The sequence below is a fragment of the Eptesicus fuscus genome, chromosome 6, assembly GCF_027574615.1.
Source record: "Eptesicus fuscus isolate TK198812 chromosome 6, DD_ASM_mEF_20220401, whole genome shotgun sequence".
In the NCBI taxonomy this organism is placed as follows: Eukaryota; Metazoa; Chordata; class Mammalia; order Chiroptera; family Vespertilionidae; genus Eptesicus; species Eptesicus fuscus.
Genome location: NC_072478.1, coordinates 80926895 through 80936448, shown reverse-complemented (window position 1 = coordinate 80936448; position 9554 = coordinate 80926895). Strand labels below are relative to the sequence as shown.

General features: G+C 48.6%; 1 long non-coding RNA gene across 1 annotated transcript; it reads left to right on the top strand.

Annotated features, from left to right (window-relative positions):
• Positions 1–2: 2 nt before the first annotated feature.
• On the top strand, positions 3–9302 carry LOC114231512 (uncharacterized). Its single transcript, XR_008556395.1, has 2 exons — positions 3–983; positions 9187–9302. It is a non-coding gene; the product is annotated as an uncharacterized LOC114231512 (long non-coding RNA).
• The last annotated feature ends 252 nt before the right edge of the window (positions 9303–9554 follow it).

Here is a 9554-nt window from a genome sequence, read left to right as displayed (position 1 = left end):
AGCCAGCCAATGAGAAACGGGCCCAGCCGGAAGGACGGTGCTCGGCGAACGGAAGTGGGGTGTAGGCGGGTTTTGGGTAGCGGGAGGTGGAGTGCGGCCAGGGCACGGCCACGTGGGCTGTGCCGGCACGCGCCAGGGGAGAACGCGGAGGCGGGGTGCTCGCCGCTGGCAAAGCTGACCCGCCTGAGCAGCGGGACTAGAGCGGCCTCGGTGGCGCAAGAGCATCTTTACAGACACCGTAGAGACGCGAAAGGGGAACAGCCTTCCTCAGGCCACGATGCTGGAGGCGGTGGGAGTGATGAGACCCATTGGGCGGAGGAGAAGAACCTGAGGGTCTCAGGTAGGAAGCCCGTAGTCCATGCTTCCCGTCCAAGGCCCTCGGCCTGGAGAGGTGGGCCGGGCCGACGGGGTAGGCAATGAAGAACTGCACAAGCAGGCTCTGATTCCGGGGTTCCAGCTCTGGCTCGGCTTCTGTTTTCACCTTGTAGCCTCTGGCCAACCCCCTCCGAAGTCTGGGCATCGGCCTTCGTAATGAGAGGGTCAGAAAGAGTGATCTGGTCCTAACTGGTTCAACAGGAACAACTTGAGTTGCTGTTTTTGAAATACCTAAGAGAGCCCCAGCGGTTTGGCTCAGCGGATAGAGCCTCGGCTTGATTCCTGTCAAAGGCACGTGTCCAGGTTGCGGGCTCGATCCCCAGGAGGGGGCGTGCAGGAGGCCGCCAATCAATGATTCTCATCATTGATGTTTCTATCTCTCCCCTCTCCCTTCCACTCTGAAATCAATAAGAATATATATATATTTTAAAAATACCTAAGAGAGAACCCCCCGCCCCGCTACACAAACACCTGTTGTTAATCAGAGCCCTCATCTTTCAGACCCAGCCAACGCCATTGATGTGTTCTTTTGCTGGGAAAAGCATGGTTCCTCTGGTTCCTCTGCACTTGAATCCATTAAAATAAAGGAGCTCAAATTCAAATATAAGGTGTGTAGATTTCCTCCTCCTTTTTCCCTTCTGGGTAGGTGGAAGTCTCCACTTGGGGTAAAAGTTCTGGGGGGTACCTACTTTTAGACACAGGCAATTAATGTAACCAGACATACATATTCATCGGTTCAATTTTTGAGCCATATGTCAGCCACCATCCTAGAATCAGAAGACAGAGTAAAGCGCATTTGTGGCCTCCAGGGAGCACATGGTCTGTTGTTTTAAGTGTGGCCTCTGGAGTTCCACAAATGGTTTGAATTCCAGCTTTCTTACCTCCTAGCTATGTGTTCTTGGGCAGTTTACTTAATCACTTTCAGCCTCAGGTTCTTCATCTATAAAATAGGAAAAATACTATCTCATGCAATTATGAGGCTTAAGTAAAATAGTACATTTAAAGTGTTTAGCATAGTTTAAAATAGTACATTTAAAGTTTGGCACACAGGAAGAGCCTAGTAAGTGTAAGTTGCTCTTAATTGTACTGGGAGAGGTGAGTAGGCAAAATAAATAGATATTTTCCAATGGAAGCATGAGCACTGGGTTATGGGATACCAGGGAAAGATTCTGAAAAGTAGTTGCATTTGAGCTGGGCCTTGAACTATAGGAGTTTGCCAGCCAATCAATGATTCTCATCATTGATGTTTCTATCTCTCCCTCTACCTTCCTCTCTGAAATGAATAAAAATATATTTTTTAAAAAAGAGTTTGCCAGGTGGAGAAAGGCATTGCAAGCAGAAGAAACAATAAATAGACTCAGACACGTGAATATTAGGGAACTATTCAGAAATATCCTTGCTTTGGGATTTGGGGCAACCACTTTTCATATACCTTGTGTTGCTGCCTCAAAATAAAATATGCATACTGGTTCGGCTCTGTTCTCCTGGGACTTCCACATTCTTCTTCCATTCAGCCTGTCTGATAGTTTATTTTATTCCTGAAGGTTCAGCCACATCTAGCGCTTCAGTGACAATTCCCCAACTATTGGAGTCCTCACTGCTCTCCACTTTTCCCAATTTCTCTAGCACTTAATTTCTTACCACACAATTTAGCAGTAATTATATGTTGTCCTGTCATTTAATTACCTCATTTGTGTAAGTCTAGTCTCCAGTTCTCTCCCTCAGGGCAGGGATGGCATTTTCTCAGTTTGTGTCCCACATTGGGCTTGACATAAACTGTCCACAGAAGATGTTCAAACAATGCCTGTTGACTTGACACCTTGTACTGCTATGATTACAGACATAGAACACCAGCCCCCAACCATGGGATTTATTGATTGTAGCGTAAATGTATTCACTCCACATATACTATCATTGAGGGTCCTCCGTGTTTGAAGCTAGCTGACATTTTTTGAAGGTAAGGTGTCTGTTCCCATATATAAAACTAGAGGCCCGATGCACGGAATTTGTGCAAGAGTAGGCCTTCCTTCCCCCAGCTGCTCTAGCACCCGGGACCTGGGCTTCCCTCTAGCCACTGGCACCCAGGACCCGGGCTTCCCTTCCCTGGCTTCGTCTGGAAGGTCGTCCGGTCTAATTAGCATATTGTGCTTTTATTAGAGATGGCCCGATGACATCTCGTGTCCCCAGTAGTCTGAGAACACTAACAGACCACCTGTGTGAGGGTAGATGGCTAGGGCAGCGGGTGTCCTCGCTGACACAGCACATCACCTGTGGAGTGTGGCCCAGAGGAGCACCATCCAGGACGGCAGCTTTGTTCCCTGGCCTTTAGTTTTGCCTGAACTTCAGGCCAACCCGTCAGCCATTCTCTTCTCCCAAGATTGCTCTGTGTTGGCTTGTGGCCCAAAGTCAATTTGACTCAATCCCTCTACAAAGGTAAGTGAACGTACTACTCAGATGTCCACTTAACTATCTTTTAACCCCAGTGAGGGTTCCAGACATTTGTTTTGGCAGACATTCTTAATTTGCACTAATCCAATCCCCGAGAGCTGATTCTGTGCTGGAGAGTGTCCTGCGTATGCAACAATTTTTGAAAAATGAGTGTAGTCCCTGCCTTCACAGAGAAAATAGTCTAGCAGGGCAAGCAAACTCAGTAGACAATTAAAATACAGAATGGTGTTTTAGTTATTGCAGCATAACAAACTCCAAAATGTTGTGGCTTTAAACAGTCATTATCTCTCACAGTTCTGTGAATTGACTGGACTCAGCTGTCAATTCTGGTCTCACTTGGGGTCTCTCATGAGACTGCTGTCAGGAGGCAGCTGAGGCTGGAGTCATATGAAGGCTCGCCTGGGACATTGGAAAGGCTGAGCCTCTCTGCCATGTTCCACGTGGCCTCTCCAGCTGCGTAGCTGAGCTTCCAAAAACGGTGGCTCAGAACTTCCTAAAAGTACAAAAGTGGAAGCTGCCAGGCTCCCTAAAGGCTTAGGCCTGGAACCTGCACAGCTTCACTTCTGCACTCTGTGGGTTAAAGCAAATCACAGGATCAGCCCACAGTCAGTGTGGGAGGGGAAGACACAGGGGCTTGAATAGTGGTTAAGAGCTTTTTGGAGATTAGCAAGTGCTTTAGTGGGAAAAGTGCAGGCTGCTATGGAAACACCTAGGAGAGGCTCATACCCTCGGTATGGAAATCCAAGGAAGACTCCCTGAGGGCAGCAACATCTAAACTGATGAGCCTAAAGGTGAGGACTGGAAACGAGCCAGATGAAGAAGGGGAAGGGAAAACACAGTTCCGGCTGGTGCAAGTGTCCAGGAGGCAAAGAGTACAATTTTAGATCAGTGTGGTTGTTGAAGGAGTGGTAAGGATATAGGACAGTGATAGCCCTTTCGTCCGGAGAGATAAATGGGGCCAGCTCATAAAGTCTTATAAACCTCCTAAAATGTCTGGACTCTGTCCTGAGGGTATGGCACATCAAGGAAGGGAGCGTGATTAGGCTGGAGGGATCCTAAAAAGGCTATTGGCTGCTGAGTGGGCGATGGATTGAAGGGATTAAGCCCTTATTTTCACCATGTCCCTTCTAGCCAGTGACCTCACCTTCATCACTGAGAAGGCTGAGTCATCCCCTCAGCATTGCTGTCGGTTGTTTTTGCTTTTAACTAGTGGGACTTTTTATCATAAAAAAAATGCAACCTCCTCTGTACAAGTTAGTTTTCTCATTTTAAAATGAACATGTCATAGATAGCCTGCTATCCAGGAGGATCTGGACATGTGGTTGGTCAAGTGGTCAAATAATTCATACCTAAGTGTGAAGTGAATTAAGGGGACCAGGGAGCATGCCAAGCTCAGTGGATTTTACCCCTCGGTTAAGTAATGGTTAAGAGAGCACCTACTCTAGTAAAAAGTCAAACAGTACTACAAGGCTTATAACAAAATAGAGCAGACCCCTGCCATGGGCAGCTCTCTACTCTCTAGAGGCAAACATTTTCAACTCTGCAGTTTCAGGAAGCAGCACAGGTTCTAGAATTGGACTGTCTGGCATCCAACACAGCCCTCGCACTTACAGCTGGGTAATTAGTCAAGTGAATTATATCTTTTACCTCGGTTTCCTCATCTGGAAGATGGGAATGCGAATTGTACCCTTCGCATGAGTTAACATAAATTACCTGGCACGTGGTCAGTATATGGTGATAATGAAGAAGGCTCTAACTTGAGAGCAGCTGTGAGGACAGCTGTGGACTTTTAATTGCACACTATGCAAAATAAATGTAAGGCATGAATATGAGTTGGAGGAAATGACAAGAACAGAGACTCATTTGCAGAGGTCTGATTCCCTTTGTTCTAAGGCCAAACTCCTCTGTTTGCTCTCAGTCCCATTCCCTTCCTGTCTCTTCCAGAACCTTGTCTCTTTATCTTGTCTAATTATCCTAATCCTCATGCCAAAGCATACCTCTCTCTACTAGCTTTTTTTTTTCTTTCTATGAAATATACACAGGCCTTTCCAATGTTGGGGTGGGGGTTCCTTTATTTGATCACCCTGCCTTTTTTCAGCCACCATCCTGTTTCTTTCTATTGCCACATTTTTTCGGTAACACACAAATTCTCTCCCCTTCCTTCAAAACTCCTTTGCTTTCAGCTTTGTCTCCCAGCTCCCGTCACTGTTTTTCTGACACAGATGTCACTAGGGTCATCAGGGCCACCTCATTGACCACCAGTGGGCCTTTGCTCAGTCAGCGTCCAGAGCACCTGGCTCAGTTGACCATCTACTCTTCAAATCTCACATGCAAACCACCTCGTCATCGTACTTTCTTATTTCTGTCAATTGTACTATTTCCCCAAGCTACTCAGGAAAGAAACTTTGAACTCAGGGTTGGCTCAGCCCTCCCCCACATTAGTTTTGACTCTCACTGGCAATATTAGAAACTCATTGACGCTAGCTCTTTAGGAAAGTTGTATCAGGATACGGAGGAGTAGGGGGACATTAATGGACCCCAAAGGCAAGATGCAGCTGGAACCCAGGAAAGATCAGTACTGTAGACTCAGGAGCCAGTGAAATGAGTCCTCTCTCTCGCTTTCTTTCTGCATTTCTTGAGATCTGCACAGACATCCCGAAGGTGTCAGACACTCCCACACCCAGCTAGTCACCACATCCTAAAAAAATTGCATTTTCATCAGGCCCTTGAATCTGTCCTCCCTCTAGCTTGTTGTATGGTGTCTCCCATGTCTACCCTTTGATTGTTCTGTTTCTGTCATTGTGAAACTGAGGGTTCTTATGACTTTAATTTAGTTTTAAATCCCAGCTCTAGAAATCACCTCTCTCTATATTCTTCAGAGACCTAGTCTTTCCTGGATAATCAGCAACCCCCGAGGCAGCAGAAGACAGTAGTGGTCATGGGGTTGGGACTCCTGGCAGGCTAAAGATGACATCTTGACCTAAGTTATGTTTCAGTTCCTGAGTCCTAAGGTGGAATGGCTCCCATGAAACCAGAACAGGCCCCGGGGCTGACCTCTAGACCTGAAGAAATGATTCATTACCCTTAGCTTGCCTCCAACAAATTAACTCCCAGCAAGACACTGAACTCCTAACCCACCATGTCTTGTGATTTTGCCCTATACAACCTGTAACCTACACACCATCAGGAGTTCGGGCTTTTGAGCATCAGCTTCCTGTTCTCCTGGGTGGTGTCGTTCATCAATAAAATAGCCAATATTTATCCGCTGCAGTCCTCCAGTGTTTGGCTCTGTCTAGTGGTGGGCAAGCTCTTTCTGTCCTGTAATAATTGCTTCCTCCGCCTCCTGACCCTGAGTATCGGCATTGCCCACGTTTCAGTTCTTTGTTGGTTGGTCTTTTCTTGAACTACCTTCTGTGTTGTTGACCCATAAGGAGAGGAGAGTGGTTAAGAGCTTGGATTTCACAGTCCTAATGGCCTGAGCTTGAATCTCCACCGCTTTCTAGTTGTGTGAACTTGGGGAAAGTACTTGAATTTTTTCAGCCTCAATTTCTCATCCGTGAAATGGGGATAATTTTGGTTCCTTCCTGACATGATTGATGTGAGGATACACTGAGCAAACGCATGTAAAGTGCTTAGTTAGCACAGTGCTTGGCACACAGATAGGACTCAATAAATGGTCACAATTATTAGCCTTGCCCTTGTTCTCTTACCTGAGTTCTAGTCTTTCATCACTGCTCTGACCTCAGATCCACCTGTCAGAATTCTCCGGGTACTGCTGGAAGATGCAGCTTTCTGAGAGCCGGAGGGTGGGATGACCTGAAAAAGAGGGGTGGTCTTGAATCCTTGAAGGAACCCCCATCTAACCAGTCAGCCCTGTGCAAAGAAGACTCAGAACAGTCCCCTGTAAGCCTCCAAATCTTTTTGCTATCTGAGTCCTGGAATCTGGGAGAGCAGGCTGGGCTGCCTTTAAGAGAACAAATGAACCTTAAAAAAAAAAAAAAAAAAGCCCCAGGGGTGGTCAGAGATGTAGCAGGATCAGTGGAGCTTTGAGGTGGGTGTAAAAAGTGAGAGCAGCACCCTCAGGGCGCTGAGCCCGGCTTAGGCTCAGGCCTCCCTCCAGCGCTGGGGATTTGGCAGCACTGAAGCCAGAGGCGCTCCTGTTTTTAGCTGAGCTGTAGCAGGTCCCCTTTGCTGCCCAACGAACATTCCTCATTAAGCTCAATGTGGGGGAGCAGCTTTCACCTGCCCCTCAGCCCTGGGCTCCCACCTCCCTCTCTGCTCCTGGGTGGCAGTATTCCTACCGGCAGGGAGGGGCAATCCCATTCTCGCCAGTTCAGAAAGAGGGTTGTGGCTAGGATGTGAACCCAACCTTAAAAAAAGGGAGGGTAGCCTCACAGCTATTCGCTAGGAGGCAGAATGGTCAGGGAGTTAAGAACTCTCTCTGAAGCAGAATGTACCTGTGTTCGAATGTCACTTCTGCCATTACTGTCTTTGTGATTCTTGGCACGTTGTTTAACTTCTTTTTTCTTTCAGAGAGAGCAAGGGAGAGGGAGAGGGAGAGAGATAGAAACATCAATGATGAGAATCATTGATTAGCTGTCTCCTGCACACCCCCTACTGGGGATCGAGCCTGCAACCCGGGCATGTACGCTGATGGGGAATCGAACCATAATCTCCACTCAAACACTGAGCCACTTGGGCCGGGCTGTTGAACCTCTTTATGCCTCCCCTGTACAATAGGGATGATACTAGGCCTATCTAATAGTGGTGAGTTGTAGTATCATAATGCAGGTAAAGCATGACGCTTAGTCCACCCATACCACCTAGAGCCAAGGGCCCTGTCCTTGCAGGAACAGCCATCCCCATTCCCCCCACACACACACTGGCTGCTGTCTACACCCCATCTGTGTTTTCTGTTTATATGCCTGTCTCTGCCCTTGAACTGTGAAGTCCATTAAGTCAGAGATAGAATTGTATGGCTCTGTGTCCTTGGCACCCAACACAGGACCTGGCACATAGATGAGCTTAATAAATACATGTTTACCATTGGAAGGAACTGGTGAAATAATAGAGAAGACTCAAGATTCCCTCTGGTCTCAGGATCCCACCATCCACTCTGGGTCACTTACCACAAATAGAGGGCCTACGCCAGACACTGTCCTGGGGCCTGAGGATACCACAGTGGATACAGTAAGATGGGCTCCTGGCCTCATGGAGTGGACTGTCCAGGGGGCTGTGGCCGTTAAACACATCACATTTATACATTTTAACTAGGAGCACTGCCAGCAAGGAGAAGCCCAGGCTGCTATGAGAAAATAGAACAGACTGCGTTTGGAGGAGGGCAGAATCAGGGAGAGTTTTCTGGATGATGTAACAAGTAAACTGAGGCCCAAAGAAAGAGCAGGCTGGGTTGAAGTGGAGGGTGGGAAAGAGCCTTCCAGGCAGGGAAAACAGCACATGCAAAGGTCCTGAGGCAGAAGGGTGGAAGACAAGGTTAATGCTGTTGGAGCCCAGTGGAGGGCGTCAATGGCCTCTCCAAGTCCACAGAGTTGGGAGCTTGGGTTATGCAGAGCCTTGTAGGCTATGATAATTTGAGCTTTGATCCTAATGACAATAACTAACATTTATTCAATGTTATGTATGTGTGCACTGTGCTAAGTACTTTACATGTGTGTTATTTGCTTTTCACAACTCCACTAGGAAGCTGGTGCTGTTCCCATTGTACAAATACTGAAAACCTGGCTCGGAACGTAATTTGTTCAAGGGCAAATGGTTGGCAGTGGCAGAGCTGGGTTTGAATTCAGACATGGAATCCAAAGCCTGCCCAAATAATCCTTGGGTGGCCCAGCCGAGGGCTAAGTCCGGTCTTTGATCTGAGCTGCAGGTTCCTCATGGCTTAGGTTCCTCTTTCACCCCCGGTCCCAGATCCTTTTAACCGGAATTGGGGGATCTCACGCAGAGGTTCGCTCTGTCCAGATTTTGGGGCGGGGGGCGGGGGGGCGGCAACTGCAGGCGCTGCAGCTACGGAAGGAGTCGCCCCCCGCTGCCCCCCGCCCACGTAACGAGTGGGGCGCGGGCGCCGCTGAGCCACCGAGCGGCCGCAGTGCAGTGGGCGCTGGGTGTGCGGGCTCACACAGCCGCGGCAGCCCGAGATCTGGAGGTAATGGACCCCAGAGAGCCTGCGGGGCGGAGAGGGGGGCGCCCCTCGGCGTCCGGCAGGGGGCTCTCTCTCACCGCTGTCCCCTGGCAGAGCGCTGCAGCCCCGCCGCCGGGATCACGTTCCCTCCAGCGTTCGTTTCTGATTAAAAATGACTATTTTTTTTAAATGGGCTTAATTCTTTATTTCTTTCTGTCCTCTCCCAGGGCCAGAAAGAGGCAGAAAGCGACACCGAGAATCCATTCCAAACGAGCAGCCAAGGGGAGCTGCGGCAGCTCCCAGATGTTGATGTTTTGTTTTTCGACATAAATCTTTGCACTCATATGGGAGTTTTCATTGATTCATGTTCCCATCTGCTGAATTTCCTTTTATTTATTTAATATGGCTTTTTGGGGAAATCTTGCTCCGAAGCTCTGGAGGAGCATAAACTGTGCAACCGCTGCGCACCCTCCTCCCCCTCCCAACCCCGCTGCTGGGGGAAGGGAGTCAGTGGCGCGCTGCAGAGGAGGCTGCTCCCAGTTACCCAGTCCCTGCAAGGGGCGGGCGGCGGCAGGCGCTTAACACCCCCTGCTTG